General features: G+C 44.0%; 1 protein-coding gene and 1 long non-coding RNA gene across 2 annotated transcripts in view; one reads left to right on the forward strand and one right to left on the reverse strand.

Moving 5' to 3' along the window:
• The window catches only part of LOC121004472 (oocyte zinc finger protein XlCOF22-like), a 1,539,666-nt gene that overhangs the window by 127,775 nt on the left and 1,385,968 nt on the right, over positions 1–25,923 (reverse strand). The gene's annotated exons all lie outside the window — the stretch shown is intronic.
• LOC121004590 lies at positions 1,022–24,495 on the forward strand. The gene is made up of 3 exons (XR_005779786.1): positions 1,022–1,217; positions 22,902–22,909; positions 24,485–24,495. It is a non-coding gene; the product is annotated as an uncharacterized LOC121004590 (long non-coding RNA).

Consider the following 25,923-nt stretch of genomic DNA (forward strand, 5'->3'; position numbering starts at 1 on the left):
ATAATGCGCCAGCGCGTGAAGGAGGAATGAATCGACTGCCTCCGGAACGCAATCCTGCATGCATAGTACAATAGGGCTGGAGGGGGTTAAAATAAATAAATAAATAATATAACTCACCTTAATCCACTTGATCGCGCAGCACGGCTTCTCTTCTGCCTTCTTTTTTGCTGTGCACAGGAATAGGACCTTTGATGACGTCACTGCGCTCATCACGTGGTCCATCACATGATCTTTTACCATGGTGATGGATCATGTGATGAGCGCAGTGACGTCATCAAAGGTCTTTTTCCTGTGCACAGCAAAGAGAAGCCAGCCTGCATGATCAAGTGGATTAAGGGGAGTTATATTATTTTTTTTAACCCCTCCAGCCCTATTGTACTATGCATTCTGTATTAAGAATTCTATTATTTTCCCTTATAACCATGTTATAAGGGAAAATAATAATGATCAGGTCCCCATCCCGATAGTCTCCTAGCAACCGTGCGTGACAATCGCACCGCATCCGCACTTGCTTGCGATTTTCAAGCAGCCCCATTCACTTCTATGGGGCCTGCGTTGCGTGAAAAAACGCAGAATATAGAACATGCTGCGATTTTCACGCAACGCACAAGTGATGCGTGAAAATCACTGCTCGTGTGCACAGCCCCATAGAAATGAATGGATCCGGATTTAGTGCGGGTGCAATGCGTTCACGTGACGCATTGCACCCGCGCGGAAAACTCGCTCGTGTGAAAGGGGCCTTAGTGCCTTCACACAATAGTTATGCTGCCTTTGTGTACCCACACAATATTTATGCCTGCTTAGTGCCCACCTTAGAATAATGCTGCCCCTTAGTGGCCATACACAGTAGTTAAAGGCTATGTAAACTTTCAGAGGCAATTTTTTTTTATGATTGCATGTTATTCATTTGTGGCTAAAAAAAAAACATTTTTTTCAATTGGCCTTTATTAAAAATATTGAGCTGTTCTGTCACAAAGGGTTCACTTTTTGACTGGTACTTTCACTTTGTGCTCGTCATCTGATAACTGTTATCTCTAAACTACTGAGAGGTCATAAACATTTATTTAAGCCACATTCTTATCAGCAAAATAAAAAACTGAGCTATAATGATTGTTTTTAAGGGCAGAAAGCAGAGATAAGGAATCCTTCTGCTCCCTAAATGACGGAAAAGAGAGAAAATCCACAGGCTGCCACTACAGCATGTCAGCACTGTAACGGTCACGTCCACACACACACAGGGGGAAGTGTAGTGACCACTGCGCTCCACCCTCACCCCTGGCCCTGCCTACTTGCCTCACGAGTCCTGATGACAGGGGACAACTGGACGGCAGTCCCTAACTTAGGATACGTGCAGGGAAGACAGACAAGACAAAATACGGAACATGAACGGACCGGGTCAGAACCAAGAGAGCTACGCAGTACAGCGGATTAAGCAAAGAATGGTCAGGAGAAGCCGGGGTCAAATACCAGGAGAGTAGCGAAGTACAAGAGGAGTCCTAAGAGAGTAGTCAGGTGGGAGCCGAGGTCACAATACCAGGATGGATGCGCAGTATAGGAGGAGCAGGCAGAGGATCGTCAGGGAACAGGATCAGGTAAGTATTCAGTAGTCCAACAAATAGCCAGGAACCTAGAAATTAACAGGCAACCTGTGGCCAGCAGGCTGCCTGTATTTATAGTGGGGAGTGAGGGTCATGTGACGTGGCCAGCGTCACATGACCGACAGGCCAACCAGTCGAGCACCGAGTGATCAGCTCGGCGCTCAAGGCAGACTAGGAGCAGGGAGCCACCCAGCCAGCAAAGCTGCCCTGGGAATGAGGTCAAGCACAAATCCTCATTCCCAAAGCTAAGCAACAGGTCTGCGGGCAATGGGGGACCGGGAGCACCTTCGGAACCCCGTGACAAGCACTGTACAGAAAAAAGGATTACATATGTTTAAAAAAGACCAATTGAAAATTATTTTTAGCTCAAAAGGAGTACAATGCAATAATAAAAAAAGTCCCCAAAAGTGTACATAGCCTTTAAGCCCCTTTGTGCCCTCCGAAAGTAATGAAGCCCATGTAGTGTGAATAGAATATAAAAGTAATATTTAGCCCCATTCCTGATGAATGGAGAACATCGTCAGGGATTTCTGTTAGGCCCAAAATTCGTACATTCCATCTTCTTGACCTATCCTCAAGGTCCACATTTTCATTTCTCAGATAGTTGTAGTCCTTTTTTACTGTACTGTTCTCAGCCTTTAACATTTTCACTTCTTGTTCCAGTTTATTTACTGTGATTTCCAATTCCTTAGTTCTATCGCGAATCTTGATCAGATCATCTTTTATAAATCAGTATATCTGACTGTACTGACCCCAATTGTATAGCAATATTTTCTATCGCTTTTCCATTATTTTTAACAATCAGTAAAATCTCCTCTACTATGGAGGAGCCTTTTACCTGCTTCTCCCCATCTCCGTTATCCGAATCTCCCTCGTGTGTATCCTCCGATCTAAACTCAGCAATATTTTTTTTGCATCGACATCTTGCTTCCCCTTTTGACCAGACCTGGTGTTTAAGTTCAGTAACCTTAAGAATTGATCAATTGTAGCAGACTATTTGTTTCTGCCCTGGCTTGAACAGCATCGAGTCCGTTGATCGTCTATTTTGTTTAGGAGCCATTTTCCTCCACTTCTTCTTCCTTTCCCCCCCCCCTTTTTTTCCCTCCTTCCTCTTTTAGAGTTAGTATCTCATTTTCCCCTTTTTGTTTTTCTTCCTTTTTTCGAAAAAGATTGTATTGTTACGAACGATACAATCCATATTTTTTGATAATTTCAGGAAGGAATTTTTCTCGGCTCTGTTTCTGTTTCTAATTGAAAGGGCCCACCGAATCCCCTGTGGTAAATCGATCCCGGGGAACCCCCCAAGAACTGTAATAATTAAGATGCTTGCAGCTTGTGATAGAGACATGATCCTAAGACGTGCACGAGATGTGTCTCCGATTTCATACAATGGGTGTAAACTTTCCTTTTTTCCAGATTTCTCAAAAGAAGTTCAAGATAAGAGACTTACCTTCCTAGATGTTAAAAAACGCCTTTAGAGCAAGGACATTAAGTATTCTTTTTTGTACCCAGCCAAATTAAGGATTGTACATAAAGGAAACAGTACATTTCTTTTACACTCCAGAGATGGCCACGGATTGGTTAGACAGGAATGTTGACTGAAATATGTTTCCTTTCTTGAGATTTTTATTTTTTTGGGAGTTTTTCTTTTTTTTCCTGGATGGCGATCCGGCCGGGGGAGTGGGGGAGGGATGGTCCTAGTTAAGAGGTCTGTTTTTTTTCCAATTACAGATCAAGGGGGATATGTGGTTTCTGGGTGGGGGGAGGCGTTGGGAGGGTAGGGGATCCTGCGATGCTTCTAACATTGAAGTGGGGAATGTAGTGAATCTCGAGGAGGATGGTACCTGGAGAATTTAGGTTTAAGTAATGATTACAAGAATACTTACATGGAATGTTCGGGGTTTAAGGGAGAAGGTAAAAAGACAGGCGGTACTGGATCTGGTAAGGAACCATCTGCCAGCTATTGTCTGTTTGGTTGAAACTCATATCTCACAGGAGAAGATACCACGACTTGGGGGGAGGTGGGCTACACAGGTGTATAACTCCACACAAGTTAGGCTGGGATAGATATCTAACAATCTTAATGATTACCTTTTACTTTTCTATATGTGGCCCTAGATAAAACATAGTGGGACATACACAAATGTCACAAAATGAGCGATTCTATCTTCTCCCCGGCTCCGCTTCCCCTGAATGTTAGTTGGGATACGCTATATAATCACTTCTAACTAACGATCATGTGACCGGCCGGGATTGAGAATCACATGACCGGCACAGTCATCACATGGGAGCATCTGATGTCAGACGTGACCCATTCTATCCCTACCAGCGGATCACCTGGTCACATTACCAGCGTCTGACGTCAGACGCCAACCTGGCTCGCACATCATGTGGATGCCCACGTGACCGGACTCCCGGAAGTAACAATATTTTAAAAGGCAGAGATGCTGGCATTGTCCCGCCGCCTGCCTACCGGACGCTATTATCTTCTGGTTACCATGATGCCGCCATCTATATTGGCATCCTGACTGTGCGACACCACCACTGGTCCACCCATCCAGCCATGAAAGGGCACGCAAGTATCGCCCCAAAATTATTTTATACCACTTAATATTGATAATGGCTGTCATATTTGTTTGATGTGGAGGGGTTTTCTCTATTGAGCCTAATTACTAATGCAGCTATGCCATAGATGTCAGTTGTATCTTTAATTCTCATCTGGCTTGCATTACTGTATTTATCTGTGGTTTGGTGTTAACTACTGGGCAGAGTCCCATTGTTTCTTGACTGTTGATTGGATATATATACCGTTATATCCCAGTCGGGCTACCACCTGCAGCACGAGACATGTGAATGGTTCTGGGTTTTCTTGGATCAATTCTATATATATCTTATGTCTCCTGGGGCAGTAGTTTTGATCTTCTGATACATTGATTGATCATTATCTTTTGCTTATGGCCGACTTTTATCACATGAGCCTATGTTTCTCTGGTTATCATGAATGAGATAAATAGAAAAACAAAATAAATTTATATGTTTATAGAAATATTTGTATTACTCAGATTATCTCTGGTGACAGGTACTCTTTTGTCAAATATGTCCCCTGATGAGCCTGACACCAACCAGGCGAAACGTGTAGGGTCGTTATTGGACATTTGACTTTTCACTTTTCTTCATATTTATTCTTATGGTGTTGTCTGTCATTCAACTTTGGGTATTCACTTATATATAATTTATTATTAATTAATATATATTTTTTTTTGTGTAGATTAGCCCAGGCATTCCTATAGGGTTCCCCCCCCCTTACAGGTATCCATCCCTGATAGGGGTTTATCAGGGACACCAGGAGGTACGAGAAACGGGATCGCCCCTATCGGGGCGGCTATTCCGTATCTAGGCAGGGCCACTACATTAGGGTCAGAATTAGGGACACCCTCCCAATAGGCCCCATTAATACCTACTAACCTAACCGCCTATACCCTATATCTGACCCTAGATTTGTTTTTCATTTCATGTTTATTTTTCCTTTTTATATCTCTAATTATCTATAATTAGAAGGGTGTATTGACTTTTTCATACGTTAACATTAAAAGTTATATTTTAGAATGATGGTATTGCTGTGAACTCCTGGGTTCACACCTGAGCGTATTCGATAAGCGCTGTTTACAGGCGTTTTTATCGGGCGTTTTTGAGGCGTATTTTGGGACGTTTTTGTATTTTGGAAACGCGCGTCGTACGCGCGTTCTTGCTATTGCCCTCAGAGGCGTACAATGAAAAACAGAGGTGTTACGCGCGACAATACACCCCAAAGAAGCTCCTGTACTTCTTGGGGCGTAGGGTGTTTTACAGCGCGTTCGTACTCGCTGTAAAACGCTCAGGTGAGAACCATGCCCACAGGGAATCATTGGTTTTTGCCTATTGAGCGTTTTACAGCGCGTAGGAACGCGCTGTAAAACGCTAAGGTGTGAACCCAGCCTTACAGTATTGATTCATAAACAGATCAACTTTTTATGCCTTGCAGGGGAGATATATTTTTCTTTATGGTAGGCTTGATGGAAAGCTATGTATTTTGGCGTTTATATACCCCCCCCCCCATTTTCCAGGCAGGTATTGAATTGTTTGTTGTCTTTCGTGGACCAGTGGCCTGATTGTTTGCTGATAGTCAATGGGGATTTTAATTGTGTGATGAATCCAGGAGGTAGACAGGATCTCTACTGGAGGTAAAGGGTCCTCCCCGCTCCAGGGATCCCCCTTGGTTTGTTTTTGCCAAGAGGTGGGCCTCGTGGATGTCTGGGAGTATCTATTTAGAGAAAGGAGAGTTTTTTCCTGTGTTAGTAAATCTGGAAGCTCTATGTCTAGAATTGACCTGACCTTGATAAATAAAGGCTACCTAAATACGAGGCCAGATCCATTTCAGACCATGTCCCCTTCTTAATAGAGCTATGTATGCCAGGGAATGACTTTAGAGTGAAACCCCCATTTAGACTGAGCCCCCAATGGCTAGATAATCATAATCAGATAGAAAAGGAAATTATCTCTCTTTTTGGGAGAGGAATTATGCCTCAGCTAAATCTCAGTACATTTGGGATGCGTTTAAAGCATTTATGAGAGGGATCTTTATTAGTACTATCGCAAATTTGCGCAAGCAGTATGCGATGAAGGAGAAAGAACTAGAGGAAGCAGCCGCTGAAGGAATGGCTAGGTATGCTAAGGTGAAAACGGTTGAAGATAGAAAGAATATGCAGAGGACAAGCCAGGCTCCTTCTGGATAAAGCACAACAGAAGTACCTGTGTGAAGTTGGCACCCCATGTTCTTATATTTCAAAAAGAAATACACCATTCGTTTGTGCTACGTGTGTGCTGGTTTGTGCCGCAAAAATGAACGTTTGTGCCGGTTCGGTTCCTGAGATATTGCGCGTTTGATTTTTTTATGAAGCCCCGCCCACTTTCCACCCCATGTTCTTAAATGTTAAAAAGAAATACACCATTCGTTTGTGCTGCAAAAATGAACGTTTGCGCCGCTTTGGTTTCCGAGATATTGCGCGCTTGATTTGCTGAAACCCCGCCCACTTTCTACCCCATGTTTTTAACCCTGACCCTAGACCCCCCAGGTGTGCTGCAGCTTGCCCCCCCTACAACTGCAAGCATATATTTATTTGTTTTTTGCGTACGCTGACTGTGGCCGGCACTCTAAGCGTCCGGCCACTGTTAGCGCATCGCACACCCCACCGCTGAGCAACTTCAGACGGTTGATCAGTGAGTTTGAATAAAAAAATAAAAAAAGTTTAACATTTTTGGGCCTATTTTTTTTTGGGGTCTGTTATGTTTAGGGTAAGTTCGTGAACACCCGTGCCACCACACACACGCACACCAAATAAAGATTTACACGCACACATACACACACTCCCCTATGGCCCGCCGGATGTTCTCGGCTGAGGAGGCATAGGCCCAGCTTGCCTCAGAATCCGACAGCCCCAGTGAGGACGAGGATGACCCCACTTTCCTTTTGTCATCTGCGTCCTCCTTATCATCATGATGAGCCCCCAAGGCGGCACCAGGCGGAGCAAGGAGACCTCCATGCTAGGGACCCTGTGGCCCACACTAGTACGAGCAGCTCTGGGGCTCGTACTAGTTTTCCGGCCCATCAGTTAGGTCCACCGGAGCCCCCTGCCGGTGAACTTGTGTGGTATACCCCAGAGCGTTATGAGCCCGTGATTCTTGATTTTGTAGGCCAACCAGGAATCTAGATTTCCGCAGTGGGCTTCACTGAATACGACTACATTAGTCTTTTTTTCAGTGACCACTTTGTGAATCTGATGGTGGAAACAAACCTGTACGCCCAACAGTTCATTTCTCAACAGCCGGGTTCCTTTTTGGCTAGGCCCGGTGGCTGGACCCCGGTCAGTGCAGCCGAGATGAGGACGTTTTTGGGCCTTGTGCTGCACATGGGCCTAGTCAAGAAACCTAGTGTCAGGCATTACTGGAGTGGGGACGTCCTCTACCAGACCCCACTCTACTGTATGGCCATGACATGCTGCTGGCCATCCAAAATAGCCTGCATTATGCAGATAATGCAGCATGTCCCCCCAAGGTGATCCTGCCTATGACCGCCTGTACAAAATCAGGCCGGTCATCGATAACTTTGGGGCCAAATTTGTGTAGGCCTATGTACCTGGAAGGGAGGTCGCGGTTGATGAGTCTCTCATTGCTTTCAAGGGGAGACACATTTTCCACCAGTATGTTCCTTCTAAGCGGGGGAGGTATGGCGTGAAGCTGTACAAACTTTGTGAGAGTACCTCAGGGTACACTTACAAGTTTTGTGTGTACGAGGGGCGAGATTCCCGTATTCAACCCCCAGAATGTCCCCCCACTCTGGGTGTTAGCGGGAAACTTGTGTGGGACCTTATGTACCCACTGCTAGATAAGGGTTACCACCTGTACGTGGATAACTTTTATACTAGTATCCCCTTGTCCCGGTCCCTCGCCGCCAGATCCATGTCCACTTGTGGGACTGTGCGGAAAAATCAACGCAGCCTCTCTACCCACCCCCTTCAGGTACCTATCCCCAGGGATGCGACCCGTGCCATTACCAGTGGAAACCTGTTGCTGGTCAAATATAAGGACAAGAGGGATGTCCTTGTACTGTCCACAATTCACGGTAATGTCATCACCACTGTCCCTGTGCAAGGTATTGCGGCAACGGTCCTCAAGCCCGATTGCATCGTCGACTACAATCGGTATATGGGAGGAGTTGATCTCCCTGATCAAGTCCTCAAGCCATATAATGCCATGCACAAAACCCGGGCATGGTACAAAAAATTTGCGGTCTACTTGGTGCAGGTTGCCTTGTACAACTCTTTTGTGCTGTCCCGGAGCGCTGGCAACACAGGGACATTACTTCAGTTCTATGAGACAGTCCTCAAGGCCCTGATCTTTTCTGACCGGGAAAGAGAAGGCCGGAGTACCTCGGGAACTGGAGGCGCCCGGATCGTCCCTGGCCAACACTTTCCAGGTGTGGTCCCCTATACTGGAAAGAAGGGACGGACCCAAAAAAGGTGCAGAGTGTGTCACAGGAAGGGGATACGGAAGGACACCACAACTTAATGTGACACGTGCCCCGATCATCCGGGCCTCTGCATTATTGGTTGCTTCAGGGAGTACCACACTTCCATGGAGTACTAAATTTATGTTCCCCTTCCCCAATTTAGCCACTGACAATCGGATAAAAAACTATGGTTCTCCGACTTGAGACATTAAAAGTAAAATATATATATTTTTTAATATTTAGACATATTAGGTATCGCCGCGTCCGTAAGAATCTGCTCTATAAAAATACCCCATGACCTAACCCCTCAGATGAACATGGTCAAAAAATCCAATTAAAAAGGTGCAAAAAATTACAAAAGGTTAAAAAAAAAAAGTTACAAAAATTGTAATAGCAAGCGATCAAAAACTCATATGCCCCCCCAAAATAGTGCCAATAAAACCGTTCTCTCAACCCTCAAAAAATGAGCACCTACCTAAGATAATCGGCTAAGAACTAAAAAAAAAAAAAAATGACTCAGACTATGGAGATACTAAAATGTTTTTTCTTTGTTTATGAAAAGATAATATAGTGTAAAACATAAATAAATAAATAGTAGACATATTATGTATCGCCACGTCCGTAAGAATCTGCTCTATAAAAATACCCCATGAACTGACCCCTCAGATGAACACGGTCAAAAAAATAAAATAAAAACGGTGCCAAAACAGCATTTTTTGGGCAAATTTTCTATTTTAATCAGTTTTTTTCCAGTAACAAAGCAAGGGTTAACAGCCAAACAAAACGTAATATTTATTACTCTGATTCTGCAGTTTACAGAAACACCCCATATGTGGTCGTAAACTTCTGTATGACCAAACGGCAGGGCGCAGAAGGAAAGGAACGCCGTGTGGTTTCTGGAAAGCAGATTTTGATGGCCTTTTTTTTTTTGGCACCATGTCCCATTTGAAGCCCCCATGATGCACCCCTAGAGCGGATGTAATAATTAATATAACAATATAACAAAACAATAACAAACACAGGTGCACTCTGCAGAATCACTAAATCCTCAAACTGATTTTAAAATTGAGAGATTAGTCAACATGTCCTACGGTGTAGAACATGTCTAAGCCCGGACACCACGACAAGGTTTCTCAAGTAGCCCGGGACCCTACACTCTCCTACCTGAGCCGTATGGGCAATACCAGGAGCCAGTGGGCAAATTACAGGAGCATAAGGCCGACTCACAAACAACTCACCAGTTGTTATATTATTATATTAATTATTACATCCGCACTTGTTACCTTGTGTAGGATGTCTATTGTGGTACTTGTGGTTCGCCGCGGGCATCCTCCATTGTATGCATTTTGCTGGGGATTGCCATTAGCAACGGGCCACAAGTGCAGGATTTGCTCCCCTATATATATGCACAACTGCATGTGGGTTTGAAGCACCTCCTGCTAATGCCAACCTGTCTTCTTAGTTTGTATATATAGATTTCTGGAGGTGTATAAACTCCTATTTAAATGTGCCTGTTTTCCATCTACAGGCCACATTTAGGTGCACCTGTGAGGCCTGGGACATATCAGCAAGTCTTGAGTGGGACTCACAGACTCCTCCCTCCTCCCATTGCAAGCATGGCCACATGCTGGAGGTAACTGGTGAGTTGTTTGTGAGTCGGCCTTATGCTCCTGTAATTTGCCCACTGGCTCCTGGTATTGCCCATACGGCTCAGGTAGGAGAGTGTAGGGTCCCGGGCTACTTGAGAAACCTTGTCGTGGTGTCCGGGCTTAGACATGTTCTACACCGTAGGACATGTTGACTAATCTCTCAATTTTAAAATCAGTTTGAGGATTTAGTGATTCTGCAGAGTGCACCTGTGTTTGTTATTGTTTTGTTATATTGTTATATTAATTATTACATCCGCACTTGTTACCTTGTGTAGGATGTCTATTGTGGTACTTGTGGTTCGCCGCGGGCATCCTCCATTGTATGCATTTTGCTGGGGATTGCCATTAGCAACGGGCCACAAGTGCAGGATTTGCTCCCCTATATATATGCACAACTGCATGTGGGTTTGAAGCACCTCCTGCTAATGCCAACCTGTCTTCTTAGTTTGTGTAAATAAACTAGTCCAACAAAATCTGCCTTCCAAAAACCACACTGCGCACTTTTCCCTCTACACCCTACTGTGTGCCCGTACAGTAGTTTACTGCCACACATGGGGTGTTTCTGCAAACTACAGAATCGGGGCAATAAATATAGCATTTTGTTTGGCTGTTATCCCTTGCTTTGTTACTGGAAAAAATGGATTAAAATGGAATATTTGCCAAAAAAATTGCTGTTTTGGCACAGTTTTTATTAATTTTTTTTGACCGTGTTCATCTGACAGTGTTCATCTGAGGGGTTAGTTCATGGGGTATTTTTATAGAGCAGATCCTTACGGATGCGGCGATACCTAATATGTCTACTTTTTATTTATTTATGTTTTACACTATATTATCTTTTTAAAAACTCATTTTTTGCGGGATGAGAGGACGGTTTTATTGGCACTATTTTGGGGGGCTATGAGTTTTTGATCGCTTGCTATTACAATTTTTGAGATGTAAGGTAAGATGCACAGTTTTTATTTAATTTTTTGACCGTGTTCATCTGAGGGGTTAGGTCATGGGGTATTTTTATAGAGCAGATTCTTACAGACGCGGTGATACCTAATATGTCTACTTTTTATTTTAATTTTAGTTTTACTAAATATTTTCCCCCCCAAAAAATTTTTGTTTTAGTGTCTCAAGTCTGAGAACCATAGTTTTTTATCCGATTGTCAGTGGCTAAATTGGGGAAGGGGAACATACATTTAGTACTCCATGGAAGTGTGGTACTCCCTGAAGCAACCAATAATGCAGAGGCCCGGATGATCGGGGCACGTGTCACACAAGGTAGTGGTGTCCTTCCGTATCCCCCTCCTGTCACACACTCTGCACCTTTTTTGGGTCCGTCCCTTCTTTCCAGTATGGGGGACCACACCTGGAAAGTGTTGGCCAGGGACGATCCGGGCGCCTCCAGTTCCCAAGGTACTCCGGCCTTCTCTTTCCTGGTCAGAAAAGATCAGGGCCTTGAGGACTGCCTCATAGAACTGAAGGAATGTCCCTGTGTTGCCAGCGCTCCGGGACAGCATAAAAGAGTTGAACAAGGCAACCTGCACCAAGTAGACTGCAACTTTTTTGTACCATGCCCGGGTTTTGCGCATGGCATTGTATGGCTTGGGGACTTGATCAGGGAGATCAACTCCTCCCATATACAGATAGAAGTCGACAATGCAATCGGGCTTGAGGACCGTTGCCGCGGTACCTCGCACAGGGACAGGGGTGATGCCATTACCGTGAATTGTGGACAGTACAAGGACATCCCTCTTGTCCTTATATCTGACCAGCAACAGGTTTCCACTGGTAAGGGCATGGGTCTCACCCCTGGGGATAGGTACCTGGAGGGGGTGGGTAGGGAGGCTGCATAGATCTTTCTGCACGGTCCCACAAGCGGATGTGGATCTGGCGGCGAGGGACTGGAACAAGGGGATACTAGTATAAAAGTTATCCACGTACAGGTGGTAACCCTTATCTAGCAGTGTGTAAATAAGGTCCCACACAAATTTCCCCCTAACACCCAGAGTGGGGGGACATTCTGGGGGTTGAATACGGGAATCTCGCCCCTCGTACACACGAAACTTGTAAGTGTACCCTGAGGTACTCTCACAAGGTTTGTACAGCTTCACGCCATACCTCCCCCACTTAGAGGGAACATACTGGCGGAAAATGAGTCTCCCCTTGAACGCAATGAGAGACTCATCAACCGCGACCTCCCTTCCGGGTACATAGGACTGCACAAATTTGGCCCCAAAGTGATTGATGACCGGCTTGATTTTGTACAGGCGGTCATAGGCAGGATCACCTTGGGGGGGACATGCTGCATTATCTGCATAATGCAGGCCTTTCCGGATGGCCTCAAACCGGGAGCATGTCATGGCCATACAGTAGAGTGGGGTCTGGTAGAGGACGTCCCCACTCCAGTAATGCCTGACACTAGGTTTCTTGACTAGGCCCATGTGCAGCACAAGGCCCCAAAACATCCTCATCTCGGCTGCACTGACCGAAGTCCAGCCACCGGGCCTAGCCAAAAAGTAGCCCGGGTGTTGAGCAATGAACTGTTAGGCGAACAGGTTTGTTTGCTCCACCATCAGATTCACAAAGTGGTCACTGAAAAAAAGACTAAAGTAGTCGTATTCAGTGAAGCCCACTGTGGAAATCTGGATTCCTGGTTGGCCTACAAAATCACCAATCACGGACTCCAAACGCTCTGGGGTATGCCAGACAAGTTCACCAGCAGGGGGGTTTGGTGGACTTAACTGGTGGGCCGGAAAACTAGTACGAGCCCCAGAGCTGCTTGTACTAGGATGGGTCACAGGGTCCCTAGCATGGCGGTCCCCTTGCTGGGGGGGGCTCATCATCATCGCTAGATGACGAGGAGGACGCGGATGACAAAAGGAAAGTGGGGTCATCCTCGTCCTCACTGGGGCTCTCGGACTCGGAGGAAAGCTGGGCATATGCCTCCTCAGCCGAGAACATCCGGCGGGCCATAGGGGAGTGTGTGTGTGTTTGCGTGCGTGTAAATCTTTATTTTGTGTGCGTGTGTGTGGGGGCACGGGTGTTTGCGAACTTACCCTAAACCTAATAGACAAAAAAAAACTTCTTTAATATTACTATTATCGCAGCCTCTGTCATTGTTTCTGGGAGGTCTCCCTCTTTTATTGAGTCAGAGTGTTCTCCCTGAATGGGAGACAATTATCTATGATAAAACTCATACGGGAGTCCATCCAATCCAGGCCAGAGTTACCTGAACAGGCCTTCATTGCATCTTCTATCTCGTGGGGAGACAAATCCATCTCCAAACGTTCCTTTTGCCCATCTGTAAGAACCGGAAGGGAAATAGAGCCCAAGTACGAGTCAATCGCTGCCTCTGAGAGGACACTCTCTGCCTCAAACAATTCACTGAAATATTTTATAAATACTTCTATTATTCCCTCCTGATCTTCCACCATAGTACCATCAGGCATACGTATACTACGGATCTCTTTCTTTGGATCCTGGCTTGCTATTACTTTAGCCAGCATCTTCCCAGGATGACCTGCCTCTGAAAAATACTTTTGTCCTCTAAAGAACAACTTCTGTTACCTGTGTGAAGTTGGCACCCCATATGCCTAAATTTCAAAAAGAAATACACCATTCGTTTGTGCTGGTTTGTGCTGCAAAAATGAACGTTTGCGCCGCTTTGATTGGAGTCGGGAAGGAATTTTTTATTCCCCTAAAGTGGGGAAAATTGGCTTCTACCTCACAGTTTTTTTTTTTTGCCTTCCTCTGGATCAACTTGCAGGATAACAGGCCAAACTGGATGGACAAATGTCTTTTTTCAGCCTTATGTACTATGTTACTTTGTTACTAAGGGTAAGGACCCTAGTGAGCTGGGATCTTATAGACCGATTTTCCTCCTTAACACAGATGTTAAACTTTAAACTTTAGTCTAAAATTTTAGCTACGAGGCTATCTAGTGTTATGTCATCAATGGCTTTATTCCCAATAAGGGGACTCATTATAATCTACACCGTCTTTTTGCTAATATACAGACTGCTGGGGGGCCTGCACGTTCTATTTTGTCTATAGATGCGTCTAAGGCTTTTGCTAGAGTTGAGTGGGGATTTCTTTGGAGAGTGCTTAATAGGATGGGCTTTGGCCGTAGGTTCATTAACATGGTTAAACTTCTTTATAGATCCCCTACTGCAAGACTAAATATAAATGGGTGTTTCACAATAAGTTTTCCCATTACTAGGGGCACTCGCCAGGGATGTCCACTCTCTCCTCTTCTATTCGATATTTATATCGAACCTTTGGCTGCCAGGGTAAGACAAGATCCTAGGATATTAGGCTTTGGGGTATTAGGAACGGAAGATCGCATTTCTTTATATGCTGATATTTTATTTTATGTCCAACAGGCAAAGCCTACTCTCCTAACTATTATGCAAACGATAAATTCTTTTGGAGAAGCCTCAGGTTTGGAGGTAAATTGGGATCAAACTACGATTATGCCACTAGATACCACAATGACGCCCTTAGATAAATCATTATTTCTCAAGGATAGTCCTCTGAACACTTTGAAAATCGCCGAATCCTTTGAGTATCTCGGCATTACAGTCTCCCCTAGGGTGGAAGATTTCATTCCGCTTAACTTGATTCCATCGATAAATAAGTTAAGGTTAAAAATAACAACATGGCTTCGTCTATCTTTATCAAAGGCAGATAGAATATCTTTAGCTAAGATGGTGATTCTCCCTCAGCTACTCTATCTCTTTAGGAATTCACCAGTTTGGATCCTGGATAGGTATTTTAAGGTGATCGAAAGAATTATTAATGATCTACTCTGGGGCAGGAAACGGGTTAGACTTAAATTAGAGCATTAGTATAAGCCCCTGGAGAGTGGGGAAGTTAACCTCCCTTGTCTCAAGGGATATTTTTTAGCTGCACAGTTTTGTTTTCTGCGTGAATGGAAAGATAGCCCACTTTGCAGGGACTTAGTTAACAGATCTGCATATGATAATTTTTTTACTCTTCTGGAGTCTGGTCAATTGACCAACTCCAAAAAGGAATTCAGATTAGCCAGGAGTCTTTTTGTAAAGTCATGGCAGGCTATTAGACTATGGTGTGGAGTGAAAGGCTCAATAGGATGAACTCCTTTATGGTATAATCAGCATTTCAAAACTTTAGATGCACTAGCTAAGGAACAATATTGGCAAAAAAGTAATATTGTATATTTGACACATAGTAAATAATGGAGTTATTATTTCTTTTTTAGAACTATCACAGAGAGAAAAAGCACAGAAATTATTATGGTTTCGGTATTTACAGTTAAGATCGGCACTTTTGAGCATACAGGAAAAAAACAGGCTTCAAATACACACTTTAACACAATTTAATGAATGGATAGGGAACTTGGACCACAAGATGAAGATTTCTCACCTTTATAAAAATTTATTAATAAATCGATTTGGAGATGCTTCTTCTCCTGGTCAGAGGACTTGGAAAAATGAGTGTCCAATGGTTTATTTGGATGACCAGGAAAAGGTAACTCTGAACTTGAAATTTTTTTCACATAATTTTAATCATGTGGTGGTTCAGTTTAATATTCTACATTCTGGCTTAATAGATGTGGGATTAGGAAAGACTCTAATTGCCCGAGGTGCGATGTCCCTGAAGCGGACTATCTGCATATGTTTTGGTCCTGTGCAAAGTTGAAACAGTACTGGGGAGCTATTCATAAATATATTGAGGGGAAACTGAAGGTGCGGATCCCTTATTCCGCCGAATGTTTGGTATTGGGCGAGTTGGCCAAGGTGAGCTGTCAGCAACATAAAAAAAATCTGTTATTTAAGATAATGTTTTTGGCACGTCTTCTGATTGCACGCTCTTGGTTTTCACAAAAAACTCCTACTATGAATATATGGTTGAATCTGGTGAACACTACTAAGAGATACAGTCTTGATCAAAAGTTTAAGACCACTTGAAAGATGTCAAAAAATCATATTTTACATTGTTGGATCTTAACAAGGTTCCAAGTAGAGCTTCAACATGCAACAAGAAGAAATGGGAGTGAGACAAAACATTTTTTGAGCATTCAATTAATTTAAAATAAACTGAAACAGGCTGTTTTTCAGCTGATCCAAATTTTAGGACCACATGCCTTTAAAAAGGCCAAATCTGTGCAAAGATGTGGATTCATTGTCATTTTCTGTCAGGTAGTCACACGTTGTGATGGAAAAAAAACTCTCCCTTTTTGAATGTGGTCGGGTTGTTAAACTGCATAAGCAGGGTCTCTCCCAGCGCGCCATCATTTCTTAAATGATCCTGAGGGTTATGGAACAAAAAAGTCAAGTGGAAGACCCAAAAAAATTTCATCAGCACTGAGCCGGAGGATCCAATTGGCTGTCCGTCAAGACACTGGACGATCCTCGACCCAAATTAAGGCCCTTACTGGTGCTGACTGCAGCCCCATAAACATCAGACGACTGAAGGGCTTCAAAAACAAAAAACGTCTTCAAAGACCTCGTCTCCTTGAACGCCACAGAACAGTTCGTTTGGACTTTGCAAGAGAGCACCAAACATGGGACATTCAAAAGGGGGAAGAAAGTTTTATTCTCTGATGAGAAAAAATGTAACCTTGATTGTCCTGATGGTTTCCAACGTTACTGGCATGACAAGCAGATCCCACCTGAGATGTTTTCTACGCGCCACAGTGGAGGGGGCGCCATAATGGTCTGGGGTGCTTTTTCCTTCAGTGGAACAATGGAGCTTCAGGAAGTGCAGGGACGACAAACGGCCGCTGCCTATGTCCAGATGTTGCAGAGAGCTTTCCTCATGACTGAGGGCCCTCGTCTGTGTGGTAACGACTGGGTTTTTCAACAGGACAACGCTACAGTACACAATGCCCGCAGGACAAGGGACTTCTTCCAGGAGAATAACATTACTCTTTTGGCCCATCCTGCGTGTTCCCCTGATCTAAATCCAATTAAGAACCTTTGGGGATGAATGGCAAGGGAAGTTTACAAAAATGGACAACAGTTCTAGACAGTAGATTGCCTTCGTGCAGCCGTCTTCACCACTTGGAGAAATGTTCCCACTCACCTCATGGAAACGCTTGCATCAAGCATGCCGAAACAAAGTGATAAACAATAACGGCGGAGCTACTCATTACGGAGTTCATGTTTGGAAGTTGGATTTCTGTTTTGAAGGGGGGGGGGGTTAGTTTTTTTTGGGTCCTAAACTTTTGATCAGCTGAAAAACAGCCTATTTCAGTTTATTCATTGTTTTCATTAAATTGAATGCTCAAAAAATGTTTTGTCTCACTACCATTTCTTCTTGTTGCATGTTGAAGCTCTACTTGGAACCTTGTTAAGATCCAGCCATGCTAAATATGATTTTTTGCCATTTTTCAAGGGGTCTTAATCTTTTGATCAGGACTGTATGAATATATTCTATATAAACAGAGAAACACAGAGAAAGAATGGATTGGAATTTAAGGAGACTGGAATTTATAGAACTTCCGATCCTCACTTTTCATCACTCTCCTCGGTTCTTGAACCGAGCTGTGGTGAATGAAGACGCATCGCAGGGAGGGGGGCGCTAAAGAAAAATATGTTGATAAATGTTAGTAATGATATTTTTATACAACGTGTATTGTTGGATGACTAATAAAAAATTTCTTTAAAAAAAAAAACTATGTATCTCACACGGTCTGAACCACTGTAGGCCTTTAAATTTTTTTTTTTTAAAATGGAGAACATCATGATCTTCCAAGCAGCAGAGGTGATGTGATGACATCATTCCTACTGCTGAGCTGAGTAGAGCGCATATGGCGGTGGAGTATCTCTGGCCTGTATGCTCTCCCACTCAGTCCAGCAGGTGCAATGACATCTCTGTATTACACCTTCTGATGGGGAGAATGCAGGTTGGGGAATGAGACCTGGGCTATAATGGAAGACAGACACAGCAGCTGGACTCCGAGGGAGAAATGAGAATAGAATAGACGGTAGGAAGCACAGTAAGCCATCATTGACCATGGTGGAGCTCATCAACATGTTTTTTTTCTTCTCGAGATATAATTCCTATTGATAATATGCTGAGTTATTCACTTGGGTCAGGATATCACTGAGAAGGTGGGTAGGAAATACCACGTTCCCATCCATTTTCTGGCAGTATGGCCATTATAATGGCCATCTAACACTGGCAGTTGTTGCCGCTACTACCACCATCCTCCTCTGATGAAATCTCCTCCTCAACAACCCAATTTTGCTGCCAGGTGATATCCAAAGCACAATCATCGGCACAACCACGCCACTCCTGGCAGTCGAAAAGTTAACTGTTCTCACACAAATCAGAATGGTCCCGGGTTATAAGTGGTGTACCCCAAGGTTCAGTGCTGGGTCCTCTATTATTTAATTTATTTATTCATGATATTGAGGATGGGATTAATAGCACCATTTCTATTTTTGCAGATAACACTAAGCTATGTAGTAATGTGCAGTCTAAGGAAGATGTACAAAAACTACAAGCTGACTTGAACACTCTGAGCGATTGGGCATCAACTTAGCAAATGAGGTTCAATGTGGATAAATGTCAAGTTCTGCATCTTAGTAGTAATGATCTTCGTGCATCATATGTCCTAGGGGATGTAACACTAGGAGAGTCATTTATAGAGAAGCATTTGGGTGTCCTTGTAGATGGTAGAATAAATAAAAGCATACAATGTCAATCAGCTGCTTCCAAGGCTACCAGGATATTGTCATGCATTAAACAAGGCATGGACTCGTGGGACAGGGATGTAATATTAACATTTTACAAAGCGTTGGTGCGGCCTCATCTGGAAGGATGCTCTGGAGCTACAAAGGAGTACAAAGGAGAGCGACTAAACTGATAAGGGGCATGGAGGGTCTTAGTTATTAAAAATTATTAAAATATTTACATTTATTTAATCTTGAGAAGAGACATGATTAACCAATACAAATATAAAAATAGGCTGTACAAATAAAAAAAAATAAAAAAAGGTGAAAAACGTATAAAATGCCCTCAAAAGACAAGGTGGCAGTCCAACTGGAAAAGAAAAACACAATAGGGGGATGTGTACTGTGATAGTGCTCAAAGTATGATACCTCTTGGAGCAAAAACCACTACCTCAAGGGACGTATATATATATATTTTTTTAATTAATTGCTGATAAGTGACAACGCGTTTCGGAGTCAATAGACTCCTTTCTCAAGTCTGTATAATCCGTGCTTGTGCAGATGGCCTTGGATTGACAGCCACTAACTGTCAATCTAAGGCCCCGCCTCTCTTCCTCTGGCTCTTGTAGGCGTGCGTTCTCACACAAGCCATCTGCACAAGCACGGATTATACAGACTTGAGAAAAGAGTATATTGACTCCGAAACGCGTTGTCGCTTATCACAAAATAATAAAAAAAGAATCTATATACCTCCCTTGAGGTCGTGGTTTTTGCGCCAAGAAGTATCATACTTTGTGCACTATCGCAGTACACATCCCCCTATTGTGTTCTATATCACTCCTCTGGAGAACCGGCCACTCCACCCAGAAGGATTGAGAGATACTGGCAGCACCGACCCTTTGCCTCACGCGTTTTGTGCCTACATATGCATAACGCTAAAAGGTGATCTCAATTATTGCCAGTCATTCATCTCTAATTGTGATATATGGGTCTGGGGTAAGGACATTTCTGATGGAAGATCCTCAAGTTTCAATCTGAACAGACTGGTGACAGTAGTGTTGATGCAGTTGTATTATAGTCAGCAACGGAGCCAAGGCTCATCACTAGGAGCTCGGTCAAAATGCAACATGCCAAAAGGACAAGAGCATGTTCCAAAATGTGGCCAATGATCAAAGACCGAAGGACAATAGGATCCTGGTATACAATGAAAAAAGACAAGGCAGTAGTGTGGTCAGGATGAGAATCAAATACAGTAGCCACTAGCAATACATAGGAAGAAGCAAGGAAAGGAATTTAGCTCCATCACCAGGCAGTACATGCCAGGATGATTCCTCAGGACCATATCCTTTCTAATCATTGAGCTAAATGATTGTTTTTATATGGACCTACTTGCAATCCAGAATTTGCTCAAGCTTTAATATCTGCAAAAATGTAACTTTTTTTTTTTTTTTACAAAAGTAAACACATTGTTGATAACCATAGAGTGCAGAAGGGACATACACTCCTCAACATTGAAATTGCAACGCGGAGAATGACAAGCCGGGAGGTTATCATAACAGAGGAAGTAGCAGGAGTGGAGAAGATCTGCAGATGATGAAATTGTCAAGCACCCAGTTTCAGTCTGTGGCACGTGGGAGGGACATAGAAGCCAGGTTGAGAGCCATGTTTTTTTAGACACACAAAACCTCAACAATTGGATCACGTTGTTGCGTGATGATAGTGCTGCCATCTGTTCATCGATGTTCCAGTTATCACCACTTGTTGCAGATCGAGCGGAACATAAAGATCCTTGTGCCACATAAGAAGACATTTGTATTATAGAAAGTGCATACTGGTTGGAGGGAAGAGGTTAGGTGGGGGGAGGGTTTATTTTTTGTCTCACGCAGCACGAAGGTTATGGGATTCCCTGCCCTCTGGCCACACAGCACTGAAGAAAGGGGGGCCCAAACTGAACTCTTACACCAGGCCCATGAGCCTTTTGCATCGCCTCAGCTTGAATTGAACTGTATCACTCCGGCACATCGCTATACAACTAGGCAGAGAGGTCAGCACTGTTCAACATTGTGTGTCCTAGTGGTAGTAGAGATCTCTTCTGCACTGCAAGTGAAATTGGACATCGCATCCCAGGCTTAGAGTGGAAAACAGTGTCTACATAAATGGTTACAATACATATACTAAATGTATATCTCACCTATATGCTACCACATTACATCCATATTTAATTTAAATTTCATCTGAATCAGTGAATATAAAAAAGTAACATAAAACTATAGTATCCAGTGAAGGAGTAGAATCTGTGAGACCTCTTTACTTACTGGTCACTACTCACCTGGGCGGTTATCTGTAGGAATGTCCTCTAAGCTCTGCTCATCGTCCCTGACATATGTCTCGGTAGGATTAATATTGTTCAGATCTTCACCTGGATTCACAAGCTGTGAAAGAAATATTGTAGAAGTCAGATGATTGGAGAAGCCGTGTGGAAGGTTTTATATGACCAAAGAAGATCAGTAATTAGAATGATGACAGAAGTGACCAGATATCAGGACTTATCTGACCCAAATATCTGCAAGTCTCCTGCATGAATCCAATCTGATTGCTTCATTATTCCAACCAGAAGCTTACAAGGCAGGTGGAGCAGCCCTTATATTCCATCACTAACATTAAATTGTGTGTATATATAACTATAGATAAGCAAATTTTAAAAATGTTTTATTTGGAAGCTTCGCTGCCGTCTGCCAAAAAATTCGATTCCATGTGAATTACTTCGTCACAAATCACTATAAATCCGGTATACCCAGGCCACTCTGCCTAATCATATTCTTCTCACTTGGTGATCCAATCTCAGTGTGGAGGCTTCTTGGAAGTTAAACTGCAGGGAGAGTCTATCACCGTGTACATCAGTGTGCAGTGCACCAAAATTCTTAGTGAATCCCATCTGTTAGCTGTAGATTTACTGTGCGTCAGTATTTCAGGTCAATGTTACCGTCAGATCTAATTTATCGTCGTGGACTTTACTGTGCAGTGCATCAAGATTCAAGTAGTCAGCAGCATTGGCAGTAACAGAGTGCACCAACATTCATAGCTAATCCTTTCTGTTAAACAAAAAGTAATGCATACAGCACCCTTCAGTAAAGCAAAAAAACAATGTGCGCCCCTGCAGGAGCTGTGTCCAAATGGCTTCTTAGTCAAACAAAATAAAGAAATGTAGACAGCGCCAATAAAATAGTGATGAAAATAGTTTATTTTAATCCATGTTGTGGCGGTGCTTTTTAATCCCTTCTGTAAGGCTACTTTCACACTGGCGTTTCTGGGTCTGTCTGTGAAATCCGTTCAGGGCTCTCACAAGCGGACCAAAACGCATCAGTTTAGCCCCAATGCATTCTGAATGGATAAGGATCCGTTCAGAATGCATCAGTTTGCCTCCGTTCAACCTCCATTACGCTCTGGAGGCGGACACCAAAACGCTGCTTGCAGCGTTTTGATGTCCGTCTGACGATGCAGAGCCAAACGGATCCGTCCTGACTTACAATGCAAGTCAATACGGATCCGTTTGCATTATCATGAACCAAAAAAATAATAATAATGATTTATTTTATTTTTTTCATGGTAATGCAAACAGATCCGTTCTGAACGGATACAAGCGTTTGCATTATAGGTGAGGATCCGTCTGTGCAGATACCAGACGGATCCGCACCTAAAGCAGGTGTGAAAGTAGCCTTAGTTGTCAAATTACCATGCATCAGTATTACAGGTCACTGTTACCATTAGATGTAATTTATCACCCTGTACGTAACTGTGCAGTGCACCAAGATTCAAGTAGTCGTCCAATGACAGTGTTGGGAGGGAACCAGCAGCAGTGATAGTAGTGGCCCCATGACAGAGTGGGAAGGGTGGCAGCAGCAACAGTGGCCCCATGCCAAAGTGGGGACATTTACATTTAAAATCGTTTTTTTTAAACAAGGAAAAAAAGTCCTGCATGAAGAACTTTAATGGCCTCTATTACATGGTCAGTACATTGCATCAGTATTTGATCAGCCAAAAAAAGGAGTGGGTCCAAATCAGGCAATGTTGGGGAAGAACATTTTGCCTTTGCAGCTCATGGAGGATGTGTTTTGCAATGTAAGAATGGCTGAAGTGCATGCACAGATTCCAGGAAATTTTAAAGAGCCCTTGCTTTTAAGCAGAAGACTTGATGAACCGAGTTACGAGATTAAAGACGTGCGCCATGCAGGGAACATGGGTCAGCCCTCCCTGACACAGAACAGACAAGACATGTTCTTCCCGTTATCAATAACCATGGTTCCTATCTCCAGTTGGCAACGAGACAGCCAGTGTTCGATTTCTTTATTGATGATACCAAGAAGTTCCTCCCTGGTGTGGCTCAGTTCACCAAGGCTGAACAGGTGCAGAACCACCTGACAATGCCTAGCTTTGCATGTGTGATATGATGGAGGACAACTGTGAACTGTGGCTAGAGGGTAGGGTGAGGACAAGGTGGGGGATGAGGAGGCAGAGGAGGACATTGGCACAGAAATTGCAGAGGCAGCAGTGGGCTAGCACTCCACCACTGTGTAATGCCTGTCTGCCGCTGGTTTATGAACTCATGCACTGCTAGTGTGTTCCTCACAGGTACTCTCCCGTGTAGAAGACGGTGTACCCCTCCTGCATTTGGCTGTAGATCTCCCACTAATTCCACATAGCTGGCTCACGGCCACACTTCCACCCTGCTGGCTTGCGGCCACGCTTCCACCCTGCTGGCTTACGGCCACGCTTCCACCCTGCTGCTCACGGCCACGCTTCCACCCTGCTGGCTCACGGTCACGCTTCCACCCTGCTGGCTCACAGCCACGCATCCACCCTGCTGGCTCACGGCCACGCATCCACCCTGCTGGCTCACGGCCACGCATCCACCCTGCTGGCTCACGGCCACGCTTCCACCCCGCTGCTCACGGCCACGCTTCCACCCTGCTGGGCTCACGGCCACGCTTCCACCCTGCTGGGCTCACGGTCACGCTTCCATCCTGCTGGCTCACGGCCACGCATCCACCCTGCTGGCTCACGGCCACGCTTCCACCCTGCTGGGCTCACGGTCACGCTTCCATCCTGCTGGCTCACGGCCACGCATCCACCCTGCTGGCTCACGGCCACGCATCCACCCTGCTGGCTCACAGCCACGCATTCACTCTCTCCCCTTGATTATGAGGATGCCCCTTCTTCACTCAGCTATCACGTGCAATCGGCTATATCATCATCTACAAATGTTTGGTCGTCACCTGTCTCTTGCGCACATTCCTGACCTCTCTAAACATGTGCTCCCATCCAACTGTCATCATCGTTAGTTGCACATCTAAAGGAGTCCGCAGTGGCCTCTCCTCTAAGTCTGGACTGGCCTGTAACTGCTGACTGTCCTCACAAAGCTCATAGTCACCGAAAATCGGAGCAGAGTCGGCGGCAAACATTAATTGGCTAACAGACAGGGCAGAAAAAGCAAGAGCCAGGGCACAGAGGCAGTTCATGGGCCATGACAACTAAGCATGGTGTGAGAAGATCCCACTGATTGCTGGCTATGTGTATCTGTTGTCACTTGAGATGATGTTGAAGAGTGAGTCAACCATTCCAGTAAAAATGGATTGTTGGTCAAAACACGACCGCTGGATGACAGTGGCAGCTCTGGCTACCAACACCCCTTTTTCTGCTGTTAATTGTGCTGGCTACAGCAACAATTTTGACACTGCCTGTTCATTTGGAGGGCCCAGGCAGCTGTCTGTTGGCCATAGTGTATAACAACTGTATCGCTAACAGAATAGATAAGCTATGATAAATTTCACTCTACTGCAATTATGTACAGGACAATAAATTACACCTACAATATAAAGAAAGGATCCGCGCTGCCCAGGATATATAAGAGAATATTAAAAGCAGGCTGATGATAAAAAATTTTTTTTGATAATTCTCGTGTTCCCAGGCTTCTAACTTGCTTTGTAACATGTGCAGCCGCCATTTTGTGAAAACCTTTTTCATTACCACAAAGTTTTTCTAAACTTCGGATCGAATTCCGCTTCTTATGTTTCGCTTCACCCAACACTATATATAACGTTAAATTTTTTATGTACCTGTTGCCCATGCTGGCCACCTCAGGGCTGTGGAGCCGGTAATCCAAGGTTCTGACTCCTTCAAACATGTGCAATAATTTTGTGATAAAAAATAATGTACAGTAGAAGAATTGGGCTTTTTCTCACCGTTATGTAAGTAATCAGGCTGCTATTGGATTCTGGGGTAACATGTTCACAAGAAACACATCACCACTGAAGCCAGTCATTGGCTGCAGTAAAGCAGGTGACCATGCCCATTCTGTGAAGGAGGTAAGCAACATTTACTGGAAAATGGACACACAGGAGACAGCACACATAACCAGAGCTGAGGGTAGCAGGTAAGTATGAATCTTTCCACAGCAGAGGCTGTGGACACCTGTGAAAGGTTACTTATTCCCGAACAACTCCTTTAATGCGGTCTTCTTGTTCTGTCTACAGTTCTGAGATGACTGCAGCCATGACCAGTAGTGAACTTCCTCCTAAGGTTGTCACTACTGAGCATGTGCACCACCATTCTAGCATTGTAACTAAGGGCCTTGGGGTAGCAAGAGGATACTTCGTATAAGAGACGGGGAAAATACAGGAGAGATGAGAACTGATTCTCTATCACCACTAGAACACCCTGCTTATCACTGTTTATAGTATAAGGACAGGAGAGAACACAGGAGAGGTGAGAACTGATTATTTACTAGACACAAAAATTTACCAAAAAAATGAAAAACTAAAAATTTCACATGGACATAAGTATTTAGACCGTTGCTATGACACTTCAAATTTAGCTCAGAGTACCTCCCGTTTCTTTTGATCATCTTTAAGATGTTTCTACATCTTGACCGGAGTCCATCTGTGGTAAATTCAATTGACTAGACATGACTTGAGAACACACACCCC

Source organism: Bufo bufo, chromosome 6 (genome assembly GCF_905171765.1).
Source record: "Bufo bufo chromosome 6, aBufBuf1.1, whole genome shotgun sequence".
NCBI classification, from domain to species: Eukaryota; Metazoa; Chordata; class Amphibia; order Anura; family Bufonidae; genus Bufo; species Bufo bufo.